Source organism: Microtus pennsylvanicus, chromosome 2 (genome assembly GCF_037038515.1).
Source record: "Microtus pennsylvanicus isolate mMicPen1 chromosome 2, mMicPen1.hap1, whole genome shotgun sequence".
Lineage (NCBI taxonomy): Eukaryota > Metazoa > Chordata > Mammalia > Rodentia > Cricetidae > Microtus > Microtus pennsylvanicus.
Genome location: NC_134580.1, coordinates 39,324,491 through 39,346,028, shown reverse-complemented (window position 1 = coordinate 39,346,028; position 21,538 = coordinate 39,324,491). Strand labels below are relative to the sequence as shown.

The window sequence follows — 21,538 nt, the reverse complement described above, 5'->3', positions numbered from 1 at the left end:
GTGGGTGGTTCTCTGATAGCTATTGCAGGTCTAAGGTTCCACACATCCCTGCTTTCTCAGCCCTGATCAGGATGCTGAGCCTATACAGTAGTTCTGTAGTTGCAGAACTCGACAGTAATTCCTGCCTGAAGGAGCCTCCTTGACCAAACTCACAGTAACCCTCAAGATCACCGACTGCCATAGTTACGTCAGTAGCTTGAGCAAAGGACAGATCTTTTTATATTTCCAGTAAGCTTCAGTTTCTGTTTTACAGTTTTTCATCTCTGATGCTGAAATAATAACAACAACAATAATTATTATTTTAATATAAAGTTTTACTATATTGCCCTGGCTGGCTTGGAACTTGCCAAGTTGGTTGAGTTCCAAGCTGGTCTTGAACTCACAGGAATTTACCTGCCTCTGCCCTCTGAATGTAGTGATACTATGCCTGGAACTGTAATCATTATTAATAAATGAAATTATAAATATGTGCTGCCACTAATTGACTTTGGACTATACAGTGTCCCCTACACACCAGGTCCGATGGTAATGGTGTGCTGTGTCATCTTAGTGATCCAGGCATCTAGAAAGGTTATTCACACAAGGTATGGGAACTGATCTCAAGGTTCAGAGAATGGATGGATGTAGCCAAACACCTACATTCTGGGTGGAAATCAGCAGAGCTAGGAAGGACCCCAGTGTGATTCTCCTTGGTTTAACTGCCCTGAAAGGAGCTGGCAGACAACCAGTGGCATCTGCTTTGGATTTGCACCAGTTGTTGGATTATCCTAGTGGCTAAAAAAGAAACAACACTGTCCTTGGCTTCAAGGATCTATGATTGAATCTTCCCACCACAGGGTTGCCAGGGCGGGCAGGTCGTCATTGTTCGGAATTACTTCTTTTTTCTCTCTGAGAGTGAGTTTTGCTTTTTTTTTTTTTTTTTAAAAAAAAAAGGGAACAAAGCACTCAACCTCAGGCAGTTAATTCCCAACAGAAATAACAAATGCAAAATTGTCCAGGAATAGGTGTCAATAATCTATTTTAAGTTCCCATATTCATCCATCCACTTATCCATCTGTCCCTCCGTTTATTATTCACAATCCTTCACACACCCTTTATGCTATTTCTGGGACTGCAAGAGGCAATGTGTAGGAACCTTGATTCTGGGGCTGGAATGCAGACTTTACCACTTACCAGCTGGGAAGTGCTGGGCACATGGTTAACCTCTGTCAACCTTCCACTCCAAATGAAAGCTCTTCTCCTGTGCCAGACACATTAATTGCTTTATGCATATTAACTCATTAAATCTTCTTAACAGCTTTTGAGGTCAGCATATATCATTGCACGTGCTATGACCTGTTGGTCATGCAGGATGAATGAGGAACTGAGAGATTCAATAACTGCCATGTCCCTTGGCTGGTGAGGACTGGAGTTGGCCATTTATTCCTGTGGAATTAGATTGCGAGCTCACAGTGTCATACAGCTATTGCTTCTCTTGGAAGTACTATATGGATTCCATATGTGTCAAGTAAATATGGGAAGCATGTGTCAACATTCTGAAGGTGCTAGCCTAACCTGTGGGCAGTGCTGTGTGTGTTGCAGGAACAGATCTTGGGCCTGGGTTCTATCAGAGCTGTCCTCTAGCTCCGCAGCTAAGCTGGGTCTTGGGCAAGAGTTTTAGATCTTGTGTCAGCAGAAGAGGCACAGAAAGTAAATCCCATGAAGGTTTTAACAAACTATTTTTATTATTTTTAATTATTTGCATCTGTGTATTATTTGCATCTGTGCATGTGGGTGTGTGCATGAGTGTAGGTGCCTACTGAAGCCAGAGGCATTAGATCTCCTGAAGTTGGAGTTACACACAGTTGTGCCATGTCTGACATGGGTCCTGGAAATTGAACTTGGGTCCTCTAGAAGAGCAGCAAATATTTTTAATTGCTGAGCACCTCTCTAGTCCCACCTGAGGGTTTTGGGAGGGCCTCCTTCAGCTAGTACTAGAAGGAATGGTAGAATGGTGAGCCAGCATATTTTAGATTCACTGCGAGCATTGACTTGAGAAAACTTTTTACCACTTTCTACCCACTGTGGTGATGAACCCACACAGATCTCTTCTGGAGGTGGGGTGGAGTGATGATTTAGTTAATACGGTCTCCCCACATCTTAGCCCATGACATCTTATCTGGCATAGGGTTGAGGCTCTGGTGTTGACAAAATTAAATAGGCTGATATGAATATTGGGGTATTGGGCAAGCCTCTCTGGGATGCTATTGATCTGACTAGAAGTTCCCAGGTCTGTTGTGTCCTGAGTAATCCTCTCGCATCACAGGCTGCAGCTGAGGGTTTCCCAGCTGGAAGGAAAAAGGCAGGGTGATAGTGAAGCCTGGGATTTCCTGCCCTCCAATAACTCTTTCAGAGCTGACATTGAAGGCATTTGTAATTCCTCTCTATATCCATTCAATCATCCACGGTTGGGAGCGTCCATTTCTGTTTATTTCCTCTGGAGAGGCAAAGCCGAGCATTTAATTACTCCTTCCTTTCTTCATCTCTCTAGAAGCAGAGACCTTTCAGTCAGGTGGCACGGAACCCAGTATGTCCTCTGCCATGGGAGAAGCTGGGCAGCACACACTAACACTCTCATCTTTTGTTTTCCTCTTCAGCGATCACTTTCTCCTCCTCCCCAGATCACCTGGAGGCCCCTTCCCTTGCGTACACTCATACGCTTACCTATTGACCCATTAGCTTCCAGTCCTGCCCATCCTCATTGCCTTCTACCCCTGCATTCCCCCTCTTTCCTGTGGCCAGAGCAATTTTAAAAAAAAAGAGATCCACCTCACATCTCTGTTTCTATTGCACTGGAAAGAAAACATCAAACAAACGGATGTAGGTCAAGTCCTCATGGTCCTAACCATCCCCTCTGTGCTATTGTATGTAGTTGTGACCATTTCAACTGTTCAGATAGATAAAGCTCACTAGTCTACCTGGGACCGTCACAGGCTACCTTGCGAGGTGGCAGGTGAACTGAGTGTGAACAATGAGGAGGCTGTGCAGGGTACACTGGGGAGGGGACTGTATATACTAAGATAAATAGTAAGACACATGCCTGTGTTCTCACTGCACTGGGCACATCATCGCCTCAGCTATCATCTCTGTGCATGTATTCATGGTTCTTGCCATGTCTCTAGGCCTCCAAGGGCCCTGCTTTCTCTCACCCAGTGTTCAGAAGCAATTTAGTCAACATCTTTGTAAGTGGAGGGTTTAATAAATAGATGGGTAGTCTGTTTCATTAAGAAAGTCCTGAGTATGTGTGTAAGTGCTCGGACAAGCATAGTGGGGGCACACCGGTGACATGGCGTGTCTGTGGAGATTCAAAGACAGATGTAGATGGAGGCCCTCACCTTCTGCCTTGCTTGTGAAAGGCTCTCTCCATTGCTCGCTGCTGCTAGCTGGATCACAAACTTCAAGGGGTTCTTCTGTGTCTGCCCCCATTAGGCTATAAGAGCACTGGGATTACTGATGTGCCCCCACTTTTCCTGGCTCTCTATGGCTTCTGGGGATTTGAGCTTCAGTCCTCAAACTTATGTGGAAAGCATTTTACTCATTGCACCGTCTCCCCAGCCCTGACAGCTTCTCTCTTATCATTTTATGTATGCACCAACTTCCTCGAGTCTCCTCTCGTACCCCATTGGCTGAATCTTTCCTTCTCAGAAGTGCACCAAGGACCTTATTCCTTCTAGGCCCAATGCCTGTTTTACCTGCGTGATGCATAGAAAACATACATAGAGCATCTCAGGGCAGATGTGAAAGTCTCCAAGTAGCACAGTCTGAGGATGAGGTGCCTGAATCTCCCAACTTCCTGCCTTCTAGGAGAAAGAGCAGTAAGAGCGTTCCACAAAGCAACAGGTAGAAGATTTGTGTGTGTTTGTGGTAATTCAGCGTTTATTTAGTGGAGATTGCATTGCAATCCTTAAATCAAAGACTGTAGATTCTAGTCTATATGGGAATTTATTGCCATACTGTCATTGGATCTTGAGTGTTCTATTTCCTCATCAGTGAAATGGTCATAAACTTCCCCTTGGGGAAATAGAAGAGATAGAAGCACTGAATTTTAAATACCTGGCATCTAGGGGTTTGAGGGTTTTGATGAAGTGTACTAATCTCACCAGCAGCAACACTTTGGGGTCCATCCTACCCTAGCAGATGCACTGATGACATCAGCTTTCTCATGCCAATTAGACCTGTTCAGTGGTTTCTTGAATCATGGCAAGCTCAGAAAAAGAACTAGGAGTTCTGAGCCAGCACCACGGCAGTTGGAAATATAAATGTGTGTGTGTGTGAATATATATATATATATATATATATTCCATCTTCTCACAAGCAGGCAGTGTGATGTGAAGGCAGAGCTTAGTTCAAGGCCAACTTGTTAGGTCTAATCCACAAGCCTCCCTGGAACCTTGTGTCTAAAGCACTGAAAACAGCAGGGAAGTGGGCCGCTGTCCCCAACTGTCATGTCCCTTTAATCCTGTGCTTTGGGTGAATATAAAAACCGAAAGTAACAGGGGTTCACCATCTCTTTTAAGTTGCAAGCATGAGAACAGCTATTTATGCCTGCTACAGAATTTGGCTATCACAGTCATCCTCTGAAGTATGACTCTCAATTGCCTTCTCCAACACAGCTTGGTCCCAGAACCCTGACTAGGAATCACAAGTGAATGAATACAGGACAGACACATGTAGAGACACTTGTAACTGGAATTAGCTGGGATGTGCTCACTGGGATGGAGACACCAGCTACTATAGCAGCCTCGGTACAGCACAAAGGCTGGTCTTTGTAGGCTATCTCTGTAGGGGATCAGTCTTGGACTGTAAATGCCTGGGAGAAAGAAGCTGTCATTGCTATCTTTTTGTACACATTGATTAATTGTTTGCAAATGGACCCAGGAGTAAGGATTTGTATTTCTTTTGAACCTAACCTGGGTAAGGTTTTGCCACTACCACTATGACAAAGCTGAGACACTGGGGTATTTGATATTGCTGTGCCTTTGTCAATAATATTCATTCACTTAGGACTTCCTCCATTCCCAACACTCAATGTGGTGACCTTTAACCCCACAAAACAATTTTTAACATCTATAGACAAGTTAATAAGATTTACTTAATAATCTCATTAGGCACAGAAAACTCAAATGACAGAAATCTATAACCATTTTTTGTTTGTTTGTTTTGAGTTTCAGGACTTATTTTTAACATATTTTTATTGATTCTTTGAGAATTTCACATCATGCTCCCCATTTCTACTCATTTCCTAGTCCTTCTGTGTCAGCCCTCCACCCTTGCAGCCTCCCCCCCAAAAAAAAATAGAAAGAAAAATAAAAAGAAACACATTTTACTTCTCTGCCCTTCCTTCATCTCCAGGTATTCATTTGTTGTAGAGGCCTTGAAAACTCTGGTATGTCACACAGTGTACCCTTTTGCCCAGACAGCTTTACTTGCAAATGTTCGTTATTATGAGTTGTTTGTCTGGTTCAAGGCCTCTGGCTTTTGGTCAGGTTTTTATACAGTTCAGGCTGGCCTCGAAATTGCAAAATAGCAGAGGATGACCTGGATCTCTTGTTTTCTTTGTCTCCACCTCTGAAGCACTGGATTGCCTGTGTGTTTAACCACACCCAGTATTCATAACTCATCTTTGATTTTACAAAAATTTAATAAACTGCATACAGAAATTTCTCACCCTGATAAGGTTTCTCTGTGAAATGAACAGCCAATACTGCAGTCAAAACTGCAAAATGTAAAACTTGTCCTAACAGAGAACATGGCAACTGTGTTTTCTATTACATCATTTATTCAACATTATCCTGATATGTTCAGCTACGGCAATTTGTAAGAAAAAGAAGAAATAATAAGAAAGAAGAAAAGGAAAGGGAAAGGGAGGTTGGAGGAAAGAGACATGGTATCCTTTATTCACAAAGAAGGATGTAAAACCATTTTCATGGGGCTGTTAAAAAAGTTCAGTGGTTAAGGGCATTTGCTGCCCTTGCAGAGGACCCAGGCTTGGTTTCCAGCACCCACACAGGGCAGCTCACAACTGCTGCAGCTTCAGCTGCAGGAGATCTGTTGTTCTGTTCTTGCCTGTCTAGGCACCTGCATACACATATGAAGACACACACACACACATACACACACACACACGTAAAAATAAAATAGATACTTAAAAATGTTTCAGTAGCATGTCCTATGATCATGTGTATGAAATTCAAAGGTCTCTACCAAAAAATGGTGAGAACTAGTAAATGAATTCATCAGGGCTGTGCAGTGCAAGATAACAATTTCAATTCATTGTCTATATACAATGAATATTCCTTGAAGGAAATTAAGAAAATGATTCACTTATAGTACAACATAAAAGAAGAAAGTACCTAAAAACAAATTTAACAAAAACAGCGCAAAATATTACACTCTACAAGCCAAAAAATAAAAAAATAAAAACAACCCACTGTGAAAGAAATTGTAACTGAATGAAGTGGCTCGTCATGCTCATGCTTTGGAGACTTAGCATTTCCAACACAGCAATGATCCTTCATGTGGACTTCATATTGACTACAAGCTTAGCTAGCATTGCAATTACTAGCTTCTGAAGAATTGCCCTGATCATAAAATGGTGTAGAAATTCAAGAGACCCACTACATCTGAACAATCCTGACAAAAGCCAAAGAATGAAGTGGGTGATCTTTCACTTTCAAATTTCAGAACTTGCAGACATCAGGTGGGTGACAAGTCATGGAGATGGCATGGTCATCAACAGTGGGGAACGGTGGAAGACAAAGGAAGACAGAGTAATGCCTGTCTGATGAGCTGATGTGCAGGGCAGATCAAGGAGGAGGTAACGTTCTCCAGCAATGATAAGGGACAAACTGCCCATCCACAAGCAACACTATGAAGTTGGACCACTTCCTCACACCATACACAAACATTGTTTCAAAATAATTAACAGACTCAAGAGGAAGAGCCAGAAAAAAAAGAAAAAAAGTATAGTAGATCTTCATGACTCTTGGTCAGGCAAATCCTTCTCTAAGACATAATACCAAAAGCTCATACTGAAAAGTAGATAGATTCAGCTCCTTTAAAAATTAAACATCTGTGCTTCTAGAATTCCACTAAGAATGATTAATGCTAATGTACAGAATAGAAATTGTCACAAGGAACTTAAAAGTACATGAGAGAAAGAGAAAGAACACTTACAAGGCAATACAGACAGCTAACAAGCAACTTAGAAGAGGCTCTGGGCCATTCACTGTTAGGCCAATATAAAAGATCATACAGAACGAGGCACTTGACTTCACATCCATGAAGGTTGTAATAGGTATAGAAGATAACAAATGTCAATGGGAGATACCAGCACCCTCACACACTGCTGGTGGGAATGCAGAATTGGATGGAAGTCCTCAGACTATAAAGTTACCGCATGATTCATCAGTTCTAGCCTTAGGTACACAGCCAAGAGGAAAGAAATAGATGTTCACATAAAATCTTGCTTACGGATGCGTATTGTAGCCTTATTTGTAAAAGTCAAGGAAGAAGAAGAAGTGCATTGAAATGTCCTAAAGATAGAAGATGGCTTCTGAGCTATACAAATCTGACTCTGCACTCAGCCACTGGGGAGCCGACCCCACCTCTGGGCAGACCTCCCATCCCAACCCCGGTAGGGCTGAATCAATCCTTTTGTAAATTCAGAAGGTAAACACTTGTGAAGTAGCAGGTTCAGTGGTCATGTGGTACTAGTTATCTATTTCTTCCCATTTTCATAATGGTGAAAATGCTGGTTTTGCTCTGTGCACCTGGAAGTGATTAAACAGGGAGCAAGATTGGTAATTCTCATAATAATGAGTGACAACAAAGAAGCAGTTTTGCAGAGAGGATTCGTCTTTGTTCAAGAAGCTTTGCACACCCCCCTTTCTGCAGTGCTGCTCAAGCCATTGCAAGGAGCCTGTAAAGGGGAGAACAGGGCAGACAGGGGCCTCTGAAGGATTTTCTGGACAGCTGAGCTCGGCTGGAGCCAACCCTTATGCCCAGCTTCTCGTCCTCATTTGGATTTCCCACTGGGTTCAGACTGCTTCTTCATCATTGCTGGCAGATCTCTTTGGCTCAGAACACAGCATTCTGATAAGTCCAATCAGTGCTCAGAGTCCTTGGGAGGTCAAAGAGCCTGGGACCCAAGTGTCATCTAGTGCAGTGACAGCCGCCAGATGCTGTCGACAGCCAGAGTCAAGGGGAAAATCAAATGGTAAATGAAAGGGCCAGAAGCCCAGGTTTCTCTCCTGTTCTTGGCCCAAAGAGATGGAGGAAATGCCAGAAATCTCACTGGCCCTCACTGCATGTGAGGGCCTCATTTGGAGGGACACCCTCCGCCAGCATTCCATGTCTGTTCTGGGAGGGTTTAGGGAGAGGCAGCCAGAGGACCAGCTGTCAAGAGGGGGAGGAGTGGGTTATTCTTAGCTTTCAGGGGGATATGGAGCTTATCCATCCTCAGTAGTCGGATGGAATGCATGGAATGGAGAATGAATGTGATATAATAAAATCTTATAGCAAACACTTACATGTGAGGTTTCTCCCACGGACCAGAGAACTGACTTGAGATCAGTAGAGGGTATACACAACCATGCGATCTTTTTAAGTCTTTAAATCAAGGTGATTTTACTTTTCTTTATTTTTGCAAACAAGGAAACCAAATTCACTCATCACCTTGGGCTCAGCAGTAGAACTGGAGTTTGCAACTACCTGTCATGTTGGTCCTGTTGGAGGGTCACCTGTGAGGGGCAGGGCTGCATTGTCAATGAGGCTGGCTGTGGAGGAGCCCAGAAATTCTAGCTAGGGAAGAGGAAGGAGGAGAGGCAGTGGCTGGAGGGAGGTAAGCTGAGGTGTCCTGGAGTCTATACTGAAAACCCAAGTCAGCTCTCTGGAGCGTGTGGTACCCAGAGTGGAGGGAGATGTGCACACAGTTTTGGAATTAGAGCATTCACAGGTTCCTTCACTTCCTGTGTTCCTGGGCTCCTTCTTATGCTGGGGACTGTAGTCACCTGGCTCCCCCAGGGCTAAGGAAATGAGTGAGCTTACTGAGCAGTTAGTCTGGGTAGGAAATGAGCCTCTGTCCTCAGAGACTTACTTATTTTCTGAGTTCAAAATAAGTTCAAGTACATCCAGTTCCTCAGCTGATTCCTCAACAACTCACCATGAAGTGTTCGAGGAGAATAGACCCTCTCCCCAATCCTGTTGTTTTACCTAAAGCCCACATTTGTAGAATGTGGGAGATGTGTCAATTCACATCTGGGATGGGGTGAAGAACAGGAAATTGAGCCTGGATATGTTTTGAGAAGAAAAAAAAAGAAAGAAAAGTGGACAAAAACTGTTGTTGGAATGGCTGCCAGCTGTTGGTCATGTTTTTCCAGGTGGATACTGTCTAGCAAAGTCCCTAAATTGAAATACGCCCTCCCGGAGGGAGGAGGAAGACTCATATGATGCAGGAAGGGGATGAGCCTTACAAGGGCCAGCAAGCTGGTGAAGGCCTCTGCTTCAGTTATGTAAGCAATTGACAATGTGGAGATAGGGAGGAGACTCCAGCCTGGGAAGCTACCTTGAACGTGGTGGAGACAGAAGCTGCAGGCTACAGCTTCCAAGTGGACTGGGGAAACCTCAGAGGCATGCGTGCTCCTGTAAGTAGCTCTAATAAACTCACTGGTCAGCAAGTTAGCCTGTGTAGAATTATCTCTTTGTTCTGCCATCAGTCTCCCATGTGCAAGTGAGGAGACTTTTGTGAAGGTCTTTGCAGGAAAAGTCTTATTATCAGTGGATGTGCCCTGGACATCTGCAATGTGGAGATGTTAGCTTGGCGGGAATGACTAGCAGAAACATGCTCCAGGGACACGTATGAAGGAGTGGCTTCCTGTCATAAAGTCACTAAAATCAACAAGCTCCTTCCGGTTTTCTTCTGTTGGTTTGGAGGACTGTGGGCTCCCATATCTGCCTTTTTTCTATCACCAACTAATCTCCACTCCTAATTCCTGCATGGCATTCATCTGACTGCCAAATCTTCAGTCACGTGATCGTACTAAAGCAGAAAGGGTGGCTGGGAAGAGCAGATGTTGGATCTTTTGTTTGTTTTGTTTTTAAATTCTTATTTAGAAGACAGTGTTTACTTGAAAAAAGAATTGTGAGCCACAGCAATTAGCAGGTGGGGAGGACTAACATAAGCCCTCCTCCAGGACACAGGAGCTTTTTGATCTGGAGGTAGATGAAGAGGGGGAGCTCCATTAGATCCCCAGTGTCTTGCAGCAAGAGCCCTGCATTGTCTTTGGAGGTGCCAGATACTTAAGGAGTGGTTTAGATGGATCCAGCATCCTTCTGTTTCTCCTGCCACCTAGAAAACTGGGGCTTAGGCACTTGGCCAGTCAGCTATGGACCATGACAACACACTAAAACTTGTATTCCTTTGATGCTAGATGTACCTGGTCTCTACATTTCTCCAGACCTGACTCTAAACTCCAAATGTAGTTATGAATAAGGTATAGTTCTTATTGATTCCCCAGAGTGGTGTTCTTTGTATTGTAGAATGTTAATTGTCTTTATGTCATATAATAAAATGCTTGAGGTAATTTACTCATAAAGAAAAAAATGTTTGTTTTGGCTCATCGTTTTGAAGGTTCCAGTTTATGATTAATAGGTTTCATTGCTTTGGGTTACTGGTGGGGATATTGGGTGACGATGGCAGGGAGTATTTAGTAAACTGTTAATATCATGACCTTGAAGTAAAAGAGATCCCATTGTAGAAGGTGCTACAACCCCTTTCTAGGATGTGAAGACCTCACTACGTTTCTCTCTTAAAGGTGCCACTACCTTCTACCAGTGCCTTGGGAAACACTTATCCAAAACATAACAGGGGGATAAGAATCAAATCAAAGCAACACAAGTAGAGCACTGTCCTGATGAAAGTGTGTGTGAGGGAGTCTTCCTGGAGGAGGAGACAGTGGAGCTAAACTGAAATGTAGGAGCTTAGTTAACAAGCAAAAAAGAAATCAAGTCTGGAAATCATCAGAGAGGTTCATCTAAGTATCATTGGCTCTCTACTGAGCTAGGAAAGGGTTGTATCCATTCCCTTCAAAGAACTTTGGCCAGTATAATTGGAAGTAGGTGAAAAGTTGGGGAGACAGTATGTTTTCCACATCCACTTTCTTCTGCTATGGTATTCATGGAAGCCAACGCAGGGACGAAGCCTTTGTTAGCTTGAATTATAAACTTTCCACAATGAGCAGATATTTTTTTCTCCCCTGCTTCCCAGTGATAGCATGGGTCATGTGGGGGAAATTTATGGAGTATTTGTTTCTGCAGCAGCCCTCTGTCACCCTGACTAATTCATAGAGGCATCAGCAAAGACAGAGAAAATGGTACCAAAATAATGCCTGCAGCTGAGAAATAGATTCTTGCCAATCAATAGCTTGGGGTGGCTATTGAATAAATCATGACACTGGGAAATGGACAGCAGAAGATGGCTGGTGGCTCACACCTGCTTTATAGAAGGTTGCAATTGTGCTCTATGAGCATGGAGAATCCAATGGACTTTATTTCAGAAAAATCACCCCAGCTGTAGTATGGAGACTAGCATTTCCAAAGGAATTCTTTTTTTTTTGGTGAAATTAAAAAAAAAACTGTTTTAATAGATGAAAGTAAAAAGGATGGCTCAAGTCACAGAATGGCAAAGAGGAAACGCCTGTAGGGACATCAATGAGGGAAAATCTATCAGACTTGGTGAGCAACTGCATGTAAAGATGAAGAAGAGAGCAGAGTCCCACCCCATAGATCACATTGCTTCCATCCACATCTGCCTCACTCGCTTAGTTTGTTTGCATGTGATGAGTGCTTTGCATCGGTCATCTCTGACTTAGACTGAGCAAATATCTTCTTCCTGAAGGAAGGAACTAAATCTCAGAAAGTGACAGGAAGACTCTTTTTAAAGTCACAGTGCTGGAGCTCAAGTCTCCTTTCTCTAAACTACCTTGACCTGACCCACTAAACTTTATGGGGAGAAAGTAGGATTTTTGGTGGAAGGATGTTAGACCAAGGCAAAGTGGGGGATGTGGGAGGCTGCTAGTTTGTCCCAGCCACCCAGAACTGAAATAATCACACAGAAACTGTATTAATTAAACCACTGCTTGGCCCATTAGCTCTAGCTTCTTATTGACTAACTGTTACATATTAACTTAACACATTTCTGTTAATCTGTGTAGTGCCAGGTGGCTGTGGCTTACTGGGTAAAGTTCCCAGCATCTGTCCCTGGCAGGCTACATGGCTTCTCTCTAACTCTGCCTCCTTTTCCCAGCATTCAGTTTAGTTTCCCTGCCTACCTAAGTTCTGCCCTATCAACAGGCCAATCCAGTTTCTTTATTCATTAATGGCAATTGCAGCATACAAAGGGGAATCCCACATCCCTGATGCTTTTTGGCCAGAACTTTGCAGCTGATTTATCTAGGAGTGTTCAGGCATATGCTGTACATATAAAAAGCAGTTTGCTCAAAGGAAGTCCCATACACAAAAGTCTGGATTTATAAGACACAAATGAGTAATTTTTATTCTGTTGTAAAGGCTCTTTTCCCTTCTTATTCTATCAAAATTTTCTTTACAGGGTTCTTGAAAGGAACAATCTTGATCTCCCATAATGCTTTTAAAGGGCACTTAGTTGCACATGTTTTATTAGTGTTCCCATGCTTAGTAAAGTGGGTACTGGTAGCACTGTGCCAGTGTTAGATGTCACTAGTTTGGTATTTCCAGTTGCTTTCAAAGTGGTTTTGAATAGAGACACAGGAAATGGAGTCAACTGTGTGTTTAAAAATGTTCTATTGTCTCCCAGTTAAACACAGGGGAAAAATTGTGAAACTTTGAGGACATGCAGAGAAGGCTCCAGGGGTTTTGGACAGCTCCTTCTGGTTTCTCTTCTAAGTGGGAAGACAGATAAGTCACTGGCTTGATGCCTATGCAGGTAACCCTTGAACTATGAAGGGATTATGTCCTAATAAACCCATTGCATCTAAGACACTTGACTTAGCAATATCACAGATCAGCCTAAGCGTATATGCACTATGCCAGTCTACAGTTGACTGACATTACCTGGTGTAAAGCCTGCTTTGTGATAAAGTGTTGGATGTCATGTGTAATTCATTGAACACTGAATTGAGGTGAAGACCAGGACGTCTGAGCTCTTTCAAACATTCCTGACATCAAAACACCATAATAAGCCATCATGACTTTGAGATCTTACACATTGATTTATTTGATTGTTTTCATGGCTGCTATTTTTTTAAGATGCTGAAGTCCTTTCAAAGTGTAGTACTGCACAGAAACTCTATAAACAGGTATTTTCATATTGCATTTTGTGGGCTCTGATAACGACAACATATTATTGGTACAACATATGGGTACAACATATTATTTAGAATCCGTATATATTTAGTATGCATGTTACACACAGAGAGAGGGGGGCATTTGCTTAGTGTTAAATACAGCACTGTATACATCATTCATTTAGTTGTTGCAACATCATGGTTCATGCCCTCCTGTGTATTTACAGATGAAAAGAACAAGCCTCAGGTTGAGTAACTTCTTAAAGGTCAAAAGGCTAGGATGTAGTGAATGAGCCCCAGAAGTTTTACTCATATTGATTACAGTTCTGGTCTAAAAGTTGAATAAGATCTTCCAAGGAGGCAGAGTTAGGTGACATACCTATGAGTCAGCAGTCCATGCCTAAACTACTAGCTACCCATAATAATACATTTCATCTGGGACTTAAGCCAGTTTAAAAGGGGCTTATCCACAGAGATACCACTGGCACGATCCCCCCAGGAGTAGTTGACACTTGAGGTAATAGTCATTGTCCGGGAGAGATAATATGGATAGAGGTATTTTTTAACTTTTAACTGAAGGATACCATGGAAGCTGCATGGTCATGTGTGTCAGAAGTGTCACAGATGACCAACAAAACTCATGACAATGGCTGCATTGAAGCTGTCTCTGTAACAGGTTATTACCCCTTCTTAGCCTTAGATGACTGTGTGAGAAATGATGACAATGACAGGCAACTTTGGCCACTTGCTGCAAACTCGTCTCCATGTTCAGGCCTTTATAATCAAAATCTTATTAAATTGCCACCCCCTTTCTTAGAGACAACAGCAGTGATTTTAAAAAAGTAGGTTCTATAATTTTCTTGTGAAGCACGTACAGACATAGAGGCCCATATGTCATCAGGACCCACCTGGAAGGAATGGCCATCCTTTGGGGATAGCACTGAAGGATAGCACTGAGGTAAAATAGCTGTGTCTGCATGGCTGGTGTCCCGTGCTAGTTTAACAAAAAGGACCAAAATGCTGGGCAGATACCAGTCTTTGAAGGAGGTGGTTTTTCTGGATCAGTTTCCTGGAGATATGGGGTTAGTACCAGAGATGATAGTGGATGGGATTTCTCCTGTACCACATTGACTGATGCTGTCTACAAATCCACCTGTAAATTCTGCCCTTGCCTTTGTGTGGTATGGGTTTAAAGTCAGAGTGGGGACTCAAGCTTCACTGTGGCCTTTCACATATCTTTTTGCCTTTCTTGCTCACATTGTGAAGAGCCTATACATGTTCTTCCCTGAGGTGCTTTGTGGGTCTGGTGGGCAAGCGATGTCAGACTCTATGGGGGGATCTGTTGGTATAAAACTGGGCATGAGAATATGTAGTATTTGATGCCATGCTTAAAACCTAGGGAAACCTCATTTCCAGACCTTATCATATCTTACCTCTCTACATCTCCATAGCTACCCAAAAGGACAATCTATTAACTTTTTCTATCTCAACAGTCCCCAGATGTCAGTGAATTCCAAACTTGAACCTGCATCAAGATCACCTTAGGTAGGATTTGTTAAAATGTAGATACTGGTAGATGGGGGAGCAGTATGTGTAGCTGCTAAGAGAAAAGGAAACATTTTTCTTTGGTGGTGTAGCCACTGTTAAGTTGCCACAATCTAGTAAATAACTGCACACTTGTGCACTTGCAAAGAACCCTAGTTGAACTCAGTGGGCTATAAAAAAAAGATACATGAGAGTAAGAACAGGATGTGTGTTGAGAAGAAGGGATTCAGAGGGGGTAGAATAGGACAGGAGAAGGGAACGGAGGGGACTGTGATAAAAATTCATCATATATGTGTGTACAATTGTCAGTGAATTAATAGAAGATATTGAAAACATAGATGCTAGACCCTTGTACTAGTCAGGGTTCTCTGGAGTAACAGAACTTATAGAATACATTTCCCCCTCTTTATCTGTCAGTCTATCTATCTATCTATCTATCTATCTATCTATCTATCTATCTATCTATCTATCATCTATTTATCTATGGGATTTATTAGCATGACTTATAGGCTGCAGTTAAGCTAATCCAACAATGGTTGGCTATGAACTGAAAGTTCAAGAATACAGTAGTTATTCAGTTCAGAAGGCTGAATATCTTAGCTGGTCTTCAGTATATGCTGGATTCCCAAAGAAGTAGACTCTAATGCCAGTGAAGGAATGGACCAGATAGCAAGGAGACAAAGGGGGAAAGCACAGTTTTTCTAACTCCTTATATAGGCTTCTAGCAAAAGGTGTGACTCAAACTAAAGATGAGTCTTCCTGCCACAATATCTGAATTAAAATCATGTGTCTTCCTACTTCAAAGTTTCAGATTAGAAGTAGATCTACCTAGTTCAAATTAAGCAAAAGTCCCTCACAGGCATGCCACCCATTTTTGGATTTTTGGTTAATTCCAGATGTAGTCAAGTTGACAACCAAGAATAGCCATTACAAGTCTACCACTTGTCAACTTGACTCACAATCACATCTCCTTATGTTGTGATTACCCAAGACCTAGAAGTTCTGGTTCAGTGGGTTTGGACTTTGTATCTCTGAACATGTGATACTTGTGCTGCTGGTCCATGGAGCTTGCCTTGGAGATCAAAGCTCTGTGAGAGCAGACAACAGACATAGGTCTTGGGTAGGCGTGGGTTTCTACTTTAGGCTGCCTGTGGAGTCAGGTTGCTACACCTAATGTTTACTCCAAGACCCAGATTAAGTTGTAACAGTGTCCCCCATGGCCTTCTAGTAGTGTATGGTTGGAGCCCAAGATTCTAATCTTAACCATTCATGAGTAAATCCTAGCTCTCTCCTGACTTGGCAGTAGCCTAATCATTTATTCAGCAGCATATTTGATATGAGGCCAGCTCTGATGGGCTGAGAGGTGCTGTGAGGGAGGGGTAAATTCAAGAAGATGGAGTACCAGAGTATCTTCAGTATGTATCACTCAGCATGACATGAAAGGCAAAACTGAGGTTTGAAGCCAGAACAGGTCTATATTGTCAAGGTGCTACCAAGGTCTGGGTGATGAGGAGGAGTTTCTCAAAGCAATAGCAAGCTTCCTGAGGATCCTAAGAAGGTCACCCTGGGGAGGAGTGGCTGTGGGATCTTGGCAGACAGACACACTTGCAAATGAAATTTTACTCTGTCCAGTTGGACTATTTCGGGAATAGAAACTGAGGGACCCAATGAACCTTGGCTTCCCTATTGATGAACAGAGATGTGACTATGTAGCTCATAATACTAAAGTAAGAATTAGGAGTCATCCAGGTAAAATGTCCCTAAGATAGTGCCTTGATGAAGGGAACCAATAGGGAAGGTTTAAAAATGACAGAGAAGTCCAGTCAACAGTGGGAAAGGCTGAGGCGCTATGCTGCCCACTCCTCTTGCCTCCCACCTTAAAGAAACCCACCTGCTCCAGCTGTATACCATTCTTCTCTTGCAGCTGGATTGGGTAAAGAAGTTGTATTTTCTAAGCCCAGAAAATCCCAGAAGATCTAGAAGCCCAGGATGACGGATCAAGTGTTTTTTTCAAGTGTTGGAATTCAGTTAATATTCCTGATAGGGTTAGGAGCCTGTCGTTTCCTAGGAGCTACTTAAACATTATATGGATCACATTTGTATCCAACATTAACGCCTCCCTGGAAATATAGACTTGAGCATCTTTTAGTTGCATTTAATACAACTTTGCTGAATTTATTTTTTCCCTTGGATGCTTTGCTCTAAAGACTATTTTCTCTCCTATTACTTTTTGTCAAGAGAAGTGTGAGCCATTATGACTATGGTCAAGTTGTACCAGGGCTGTTCATCCAGAACTCCTTGCTCTGTGTCCTGTTCTTTTCATCCAGCCAACACAATGAAACTGCCCAGTCAGTGCTCATCTCCCCCTTAATCACGAACCTCAGCTAAAAAAGCAGCTTGTAATCAGCCACACCCACTCATGCAAATTTATTAAAGTGCTGCTGTGTACCAGCCATCGCCACATATTTTTGGGTTTGTCTTTCCAGCATCTACCTCTTTCCTCTTTTTCTTGAAGAGATTCATTGGTAGGTCAATACTAGAGCTTTTCCTTCTGCGCTCTCAAAACATGGTCCGTGGATGGGACTGATTGCATCCCTGGCTTTAGAGGCTAGGAATATGAGCCAGGTCAATCAGAGAAGTCTAGAAAGTTGACTACAATCACACTCACTGATTTGAGTTAATCAGAAGATGATATACATTGACATTTATTGAAAGTGTGTGTGTGTGTGCGCACATGCATGTGTATGTTTTCATCAGAATGTTTGCCAAATAAAAGATTAGGGTTGTGAGCTTGTTCACATGGTTGATAACCTTGTCACCATGAGGCTAAACTTGTTTGAGAACAGAACAAAAATAATAGACAGAAGCAATGTGAGGAAACTGAGACCAGGTTTGGCAAACAAGGCTTGAGTGTTAGTTAAGCCATCCCAGTACCAGGCATGAGTTCCCTGTTTGTTTTTGGTCTTTTAGTTAATAGTCATGGGATTATTTATTTCTTATTACCTTATAGGTGTGGTTAGCCTCTTCAGACTTGTGGTAGTTTGAGAGAAAATGGTCCCCATAAGCTTTTAGGGTGTGGCATTATTTGAAAAGATTAAGACTTGTGGCCTTGTTGGAGTAGCTGTGGCCTTACTGGAGGAAGTGTATCATTAGGGGTGGGTTTTGAAGTTTCAGAAGCTCAAGCCAGTTCTAGTGTCTCACTCTTTCTTCCTGCTGCCTGCAGATTGGGATAGGACATAGGACTCTCTTCCTTCTCTAGTACTGCCTGTGTGCCACTATGCTTGCCACCATGATGATAATGGACTAAACCGCTGAAACTACAAGCCAGTCCCAAATAAATGTTTTCATTTATAAGAGCTGCCATGGTCAGGGTCTCTTGCGCAGCAATGGGAACCCTAAGACAAGACTGAAATTTTCCTTCTGGCATATTTTGTAGTGGATTGCTGGACAGACATTTTTAAATTTGTTTTTAATCATGAATTCTTTCTCCTTTGACTGTGATAGATAGCTAGTTTTACTGGGTATAGCAGTCTGTGCTCACATTTGTGGTCTCTCAGACTTTATAGAATAACCATTCAGGCCCTTCTGGCTTTCAGAGTCTCTATTGAAAAGTCACATGTTATTCTAATTGACCTGCCTTTATATGTAATTTGGTCTTTTTCCTTGTAGTTTTTAATATTTTTTCTTTGTTTGGTATATTTAATATTTCAAATATTATGAGTACCAGGGAGTTTGTCTTCTGGTCCTATCTTTTGGTATTCTAAAAGTACATTGATAGTCATCTCTTTCTTTAGATCTGGGAACTTTTATTCGAAGATGCTAAAAATTATTTACTATGCCTTTAACATGGTCTTTTTCTTCATCTAAATATTTTATTTGTAGGTTAGGTCTTTTTATACTATCTCAGAATTCCTGGATGTTTTGTGCCTGGATTGTTTTTAGATTTAATATTTTCTTCAACTGAGCTATTCATTTCTTCTCACTTGTCATCAAAATGCGAAATTTTTTCATCTTCTCTATTCAGACTTAACTCTGACCTTTTTGTTGTATTTCCAGAGGTTTTTATTTTTATTAAGTCTGGCTTTTCTTTAATGATTCCATTTCCTTGATAAATTCTATTTTCATATCTTGAACTATTTTCATTATTTCATGCAATTATTGTGGGGTATCCAGCAGAGAAGAGGGATCAGCCATGGGCTTAAGCCAATAGAAAGTCTTTATTAGTTGGCTGGCTACTTACTATCCTGGGTGTTTGGCATCTCAGTGAAGTCCTGTCTTTCTCAGTGTGAGCTTCTAAGCATAAAATCTACATTTTGAGTTAGCATACTTCAGCTAACAGCAGCCATTAGCCAGAAGTAGAACTACAGAAGAAAAACAAAACAAAATCAAACAAACAAAAAGAAATGATGCAGCACAACAAAGCAAAACAACACCAACAATTGTACATTTAGAGACTTTCCCAGAACATAGACTTTGAAGGATTAATACTTTGTTTTAGTTTTGGCTGATATCATGGTTCTGTGCCAAGTTTTACAGCTTGAATGGCATTTCCATCATGGAGTCAGTTTTTCTAAGTTATGGAGACTTACTAAAGTCTGGAGCCCTGTTACATTTTTATGCTTGGCATTGAGTCATTTATTCATATCCTCTTTAAGGTCCTCGATCAGATTCATAATTGCTATTTGGAAGTCCTTATCTTGCGCTTCCGCTAAATTGCTTTGCTCAGCATCTATTACAATAGGGTTGCTGGTTTCTGGAGGGGGTATGTTGTCTTGGTTGTTCATGTTTGTGTTTTTGTGATGGTTTCTGGTATCATGATATGTGTAGTGTTTCTTGGTGTGGATATGTTTTCTCCTTTGTTGAGTTAGCCTTCACTTCTTTGGTTATTGTTACCTCAATCTGATAGGTTGTGGATGGGCAAATGATGTTTTTCTTTTAGTCTTGGGGCTCTTCTGGGTTTTAGGATTAAGATTCCTATTAGTATCAGTTCTGAGGGACTGGCTGAACCTCTGGGTTCAGACACTAAGCAGTCCTAGATTGGACTTGGGTTGCTAATAGGCTAGCAGGCAGGAACAGGGCCTGACTCTAGAGGTTTCTTGGGCAAGACTAGGGATCTAGAGTCATGGAAAGCAGAAGAGGCAGAACTAGGGACAGCCTTGGTCTGTCCATTAGTATGTCCTAAGGGAATGGAGATGGGCTGACATGAAGAGATGAGGCATGTAACAGTTGCTACTAGGGCTCCACTAGAGAAACAAGATTGATGGAGAGGAAAAAGCACATGGATAGTCTTCCTGTTCATGGCCAAGTGTTCTGGCAGTGGAGATCCTGGCAGAGATAGGTTCTGTGGTCAGAGGGAAGTCACAAAGGAATGGAGATTGGACGGGACGAATGGATGAGGAGAGTGGTGGGGAATAACTAGGGGTCCCTGGATCTCTACTTGGAGGCTGGGTGCCAAGAAGATCAAATGGGCTGGGTGTGTTATGCACTTTTAAAATTAGGTAGAATTCAGTATCAAATCTTGATCATAAGTTTTTATTTGTAAGGCAATTTTTATTGCCGCTTCTATATCATTGCTTGTTGTATGGATCTATATAAGTTGGTTTTCTCTTCTCGATGTAATTTGGCAGGTAATATTTGCCTAAGAATTTGTCCATTTTTGTCTAGATTTTCTAGTTCTCTGGAATATAAATTTTTAAAACATTCTGCAGTAATGAATTGGTTTTTATTGCTATTTGTTGTAGCAATTCCCCTTTACATTTCTAATTTTATTAACCTGTGCCTCCCTCCCTCTTTTGACTGATTTGGCTAGCATCTTGCTATATTTATATAAGAACCAATTTTTTTCTAATTCTGTGTATTTTTTGAACATGCATATGTGTGTGTGTTTGTGTGTGTATGCATGTGCAAGTATGTGTATGTGAGCATGGAAGCCAGGGTCAACTTTGGATGACAGTCCTTGAGCACTTCATCATTGTTTTTTGAGAAAGGGGTGCTCAGTGGCTTGGGTTTTACTGATTAAATTAGGCTGGTTGCCAGCAAAGCCCTGCCACCCACCGATCTCTACTTTCCTAGTACTAGGTTTGCAAGCTTGTGCCAGCTGCCCCAGATTTTTTAAATGGGTTCTGAGCACTGAAACCAGGCCCTTCACCTTAAATTAGCAAACAGTTTTTATTCTAAACTATCTCCTCAGTGTTGACATTTTAGTGTCCATATTATTAATCTCTGCTCCAGCCATTACTATTTCTTGCAACCTACTGCACTGGAGTTGATTTGTTCTGGTACTTCTTTTATCTTAAGTGTACCATTAGATTATTTGTGATTGCTCTGATTTTGTAATGTAAGCACTTTTAGGTATAAATGTTCCTTTAGACCTGCCTTATCTGTATCTCAGAAGTTCTGTCAAAGCTGTATTTTGCCTTATTGGATTATGGTAACTTTTAATTGCCTTCTTGATTTTTTCAGTCATTTAATTACCTTCTTTATTTTTTTCAGACATTTGCGAGTGTATTGTCTAGCCTCCAAGTATTTTTGTAATTTTTATAGTATCTCTTAATATTGATTTCTAGTTCTATTCTAATAAGTTGTAATAAGATAAAATAAATTAGTAGTATTTTTTTTTTTGCTTGCTAAAA

The 21,538-nt window shown here is 41.7% G+C and overlaps 1 long non-coding RNA gene across 1 annotated transcript in view; it reads left to right on the top strand.

Annotated features, from left to right (window-relative positions):
- LOC142843471 (uncharacterized) overlaps positions 1–21,538 on the top strand; it is a 37,276-nt gene that overhangs the window by 7,374 nt on the left and 8,364 nt on the right. Inside the window, exon 3 of the long non-coding RNA XR_012909631.1 lies at positions 9,420–9,683. This is a non-coding gene — a long non-coding RNA (uncharacterized LOC142843471). The remainder of the gene's footprint in view (positions 1–9,419; positions 9,684–21,538) is intronic.